The 4880-nt window shown below is 43.8% G+C and overlaps 1 non-coding gene across 1 annotated transcript; it reads right to left on the bottom strand.

Moving 5' to 3' along the window:
- Positions 1-561: 561 nt before the first annotated feature.
- On the bottom strand, positions 562-634 carry trnaf-gaa. The gene has a single exon. It is a non-coding gene; the product is annotated as a tRNA-Phe (tRNA).
- Between the last annotated feature and the right edge of the window lie 4246 nt (positions 635-4880).

The raw sequence follows: 4880 nt of genomic DNA, 5'->3' as shown, positions 1-4880 counted from the left end.
GCTCCAGATTAATAGGGACGTTACACTCAGGTTGCCGCAGCACAACATCGTCAGGTCTGGTTTGTGCAGGGGAGTCCTCAGTGCCTACCCATGAGCCCTTGGGACTGCGCAGTAAATCAAACAGGAAATGCAGCAGAAAGCCTAATAAAGTTATTCTAATGATAGCAATCTCCGCGGAATCACCCCAACGTGAATCTGAAACTTCTCTCTCTCTCTCACCCGCTGTCTTTCCTCCTCTCACTTCTGTCAAGCCGCTTGGTAAAAGCCAAACATTTAAAAACATGTTTTCTCAGCCTCCGAACGTGGAGAAGCGGAAACAGAAGGTTAGAGGTGTGGAAATTAATAACATTAATCAGTGAGTTGCTTTACACCCTCTTCTCTTGCTCGCATTAATTCAGCAATATCACGCTCACATGAATATGCATGCTGATTTCTGGAAAAAGAGGCACATGCCCTTGTCTTTTCCTGATTATTAACACGTTTTGATTTTCAGATAGACAGATAAATAGAGATAGATGGACAGATACTTTATTCATCCCAAGGGAAATTCAAGAAAACCTCTGCCGAAACCCAGGATTGAACCAGGGACCTTCAGATCTTCAGTCTGACGCTCTCCCAACTGAGCTATTTCGGCTTCAGTTCCTGTACGATTCCCAGTATTTTCAGTCAGGTGAGTCAGGCTTCACTTTGCCAACAGTTTTGCTCAGCTGAGCTGCAAAGTTGGGGCCTTTTAGCGAGTTTTAAGTCGCCTCAGATGTTGGAGTGTTTTACATTCCAGATCTTGTATTTATGTTTGAGGGCCTACACCTCTGGCTGCCCTTTTTACTCTGTCCCAGAGATAACAGCTTTTGTTTGAATTTTTTTGAGGCAGACACAACAACAGAGCCTCGGCTCCAGAGCGCTCAGACCTTCCACCTCTGTTTACAACCAGAGCATCTCAAGCATAATGTTGTGAAACGGGCACGTAGGCCCATCTGTCTGAGCTCCCAAAGACTTCTGTTATCTTCAAAGTTTGTGCCAAAGCCTCCAGCCCAGTCATTCTGAGCTCACAGAAGTAGATGTCCCTATCAATATTAGTCTTGTGCTGTGTATCCTTTGTGGTGGGAGCCCTGAAAAAGAACGCTGAAGTGAAATTCACAAAGCGAAGACTTTATAAAAGCAACGTTCTGGGATATCAGAACAAGAGCCAGTCCAGAATCAGCTAAAATATTAATAAAACGTTGGTTTTGTAGCCTTTTCGTCTCATGATGAGGATGAGTGCATAACTGACTGTGCAGCCTGTGGCGAGAGAGAGAAGGGGAAAAAATTACGGTGAAAATAAACTCATTTATTGAGTCTGCGGCCTGTTGTTCATATTCTAGGAATTTAGCTGAAGTGGCCTCTTGTTATTTGAAGTACTAATTGAACCCATTTTCCTTTTCCAAACCTGTCTTACCACTTTCATTTTAAAGCAATAACTCATCGATGAACAACACCACTCAGCAGACGCCACTTGTCACAATGGTTCCACTTATGCATTGACCAAAACAGACTCAATAGTGAAAGTTGCATCACAGATTTTCAGGCCGCTGAGAACGTCGATGTGCTTGCCACTTGTCGGTCTGAATTGTGTATAATGTATTCAGTTTTACGCTGTTTTTAAAAACACAGATCTTCAAAGCGTCACAGGAGTTGAACTGATGGATTTGAGGGATGCATTTTCACAACACTCTGCCTTTTTCACCAAGCTGTCCTTGGAGGTTCACACACTCAGGCCTTTTTCAAAAAAACAAAATAAAAAAATAAAAAAATACCAGAACAAGAAGGAGAAGAATCCAATTCAGTCTTTGTCTTTGATATTCCTAAATGTCCCTAAACCATGTAGAACCTTTGCAATATTTGAACCTTATTGAAGTTAATTCTGTGGATTTAGGTAAAGCGTTCTCGCATCTGTGTCAGTGTTTGTAGATGTGAGTTGTGATCTTCCAATCATGAGGATGCTGATCCAGGAAGAGTTGACACGTCCTGGTCGGCAATCTGCATGGGAGTTGAGGTGCGGATATTTCATTCAGGCACTTCTTTCCTCTGATCATAATTGCACTGCGACAGATGGGCAATGGAGGAGCACGCAAGTATACAGCATGCATAGAAATGTGCTCATAGCTCTGAACAGAAACAGCTTTAGAGCAGTCAGGTGTGGGTTTTTCTGGCACCTTGCTTGCCTACGTAACGCCTACTTCTTCACGCCAGGGACAGAGTTACATAAAAATGCTCGTAAGTTCCAAGTTTGCGATGTGAATGGCTGTAAATCTTTTCCCAGTACAGGTGAATGATGGAAATTGTGGCCATGTTTGAATCAGAGAGCTTCCCTACCAAGATGATGGAGCCGTTGTGAGACCCCCTGTCACCTTTTCCTCCTTGAAGAATAAGCATCAACAGAGAGAGAGGGAGAAAAAAAGGGGAGAACGGAGAAGAAGCAGTTAAATTGCCTTAACAGCTGTGCAGGGTATGAATAACTCGTTAGCTGTGTGCATTTTAAGTCATCAAATCCCTAACCCACCCCCACCCCCGCCCCCACCTGCCCCCGCCTCCCCACCTACCCCTCATTTGCAAAGGGGACAGGAGGGAGGTGCTAATTAAAGTAATAAAGAGAACAAATCTTATCAAATCTGGTGCTGGATTTTTTTACAGGGTGGGGTGGAGGTGTTGGTGTATGTGGAGAAAAAAATTCCAGGGTTACATCTGTATTCTCAAACACTCGGGGAAGGTGCTATTTCATGTTTAATTAATTAAGCAGTCTCTTTAACTGTATCTTGACAAATGTGATGCCAATTAGATAGTGAGGAGAAATTGTTTATTGTTAATTAATGGTTGATTTCTGGTGGAAAAGAAGTTAAATCCTCTGGTAGCATATTTTCTCCTCACTGTTACAAGGAGAGAATGAGTCTCTAGGTAAACTTCCTGTTGGATGAATGGATGGAAACAGGATGTAACCGAGGACCAGTCCACCTTAACTCACACCCCCAGGCCAACCATAAAGAGTGTTGGACAGGGGGACAAAACTTTCCAAATCATCCACACCCACTCCAGCACCACCACAAGCCTACGCTTCACTCTTAACTCTGGCAGTTTCCAGTAATCTCTTGGCTAATGGCCTCGTGGTGACACATATGGAGTCTCTAACAGGTGATTTGACTGCACCATTTTCATAATAACAGCAGGGGTTTGGGTATCAGATCCATCCATTTTCTATAGCGCTTATCTGTCAGGGTCACGGGGGGGCTGGAGCCTATCCCAGCCGACTATGGGCAAGAGGCGGGGCACATCCTGGACTGGTCACCAGTCAATTGCAGGGCCTGAGTATCAGATGACAAGTTGAAATGTCTGTTAATGATGATTAATCATCTTCACCGGATTTTATAGGCTGAACCTGGCGTCTTTCGCCGTCCCCTCACGTGTTCTTGGCGTCTAGCAGATGCTTGAGTTTTTGCTAAGATGTGCTTGAATCCTCGTCTGTACGGCTTTTTGACCTGCAGGAGGTGGCAACCGTCTCGCTCTTCTGGTCACTGATTTGATGTACTGTTGTTAAAGGTGCACTGAGATGACATAAGAACAAATGTTTACTTTTGTAAACACGGTTTTATGAATGTAAGCGAAACCCATCACCATTTGATGTCACTCATGGCAGTGAACTTTGGCCTTGTCTCTCCTTCCCGGCCAGTGAGTGTTCAGGTGTGTGACGTTGCACCCACAGGTGTGTTTGATTTGGTGTAAGGCTCCTTACCCGACATGCTTATGGGTTCAGTTTCCATCTTAAATGTTGTTTAGGTTTGATTTCAGTGGCGAATCAGCCAGGCCAAACCACTTCAATGCCACTGGTGACATGTGATGATGACAGAACATCATGCTCAGCCACAGTCACACAGCTGAGAGGTGAAGGGTGAGAAATTCCTCAAACAAAATGACTGCTGTTGGAAACACACTCAAATACTGGGACAAAGTGGATTTTGTGACTTCAGGTAAGTCGCTGATGTGAAGACAGCTTAAGACTGTACATGCGCACTTTTGTTGAGATTACAAAGCATCATAGTTGACGGCTGACAAAATGAGCGAGCAGATTGTTAGACTTTTACTGATCTTTTGTGTTGTCTAATTGAAGCACCTAATGATTGAGGACCTGCAGCTGTGAGACGGTGGGTGGGGTCAACTTTATAAGTAGAGGCTGCGGCACGGCAGCCTGTGATTGTGACACAAATGTTTGTTTTACCTGCATATGTAAACGTAAAGCTGGGAGTGAAGCTTTTCACTCAGTTTTCTTTTGCTTTTGTGCTGCAAACAGATGCATGTGTTTGCCTCAGCAGTGTTACAGAAACCTGCGCTTGTCATGAGCTTTGGCTTGGAGTTTCAAATTTCAGATTGTTTCTTGTTTTCATGTGACTTTTGGCCTTCTTTGAGAAATCAGTCAGTTTAAGTGAAGTGACGCACACAGCAGAACGACAAAATCAGTTGTAGCCGTTTGAAATCATCGATTTCATTGAATCAACCTGCAACAAGCTTTTAATCTTTGCATCTTTTCAGTTTCTTTGTCTGAAAAGAATCAGTCGGCTGTGTGTAACGAGTCGCTCATGAGACTGACCTTGCACTAAAACAGCTCTGACCTCTGCGTGCACGCCAATTTTCACAGCATTCAGATCCCACAACTGAAATCATAAAAATGCCTTTTGTTCCTCAACACTTCCTCCCATTGAAACCACTTGTGAATTATCATTTTCTCAGGGAATACAGTCTGCCGTCATCTTTCAATTACTGTATGCCAAAGTGAATTAGTTAAAATAGCAACATGACACACTGTGAGAGTGTCGCCGTCTCTTTGGCGCCCGCAGCAGAGCAACTTTTCTGTG

The sequence above is a fragment of the Scatophagus argus genome, chromosome 9 (assembly GCF_020382885.2).
Source record: "Scatophagus argus isolate fScaArg1 chromosome 9, fScaArg1.pri, whole genome shotgun sequence".
Classification (NCBI taxonomy): domain Eukaryota; kingdom Metazoa; phylum Chordata; class Actinopteri; family Scatophagidae; genus Scatophagus; species Scatophagus argus.
This window is presented reverse-complemented; position numbering and strand designations above follow the sequence as displayed.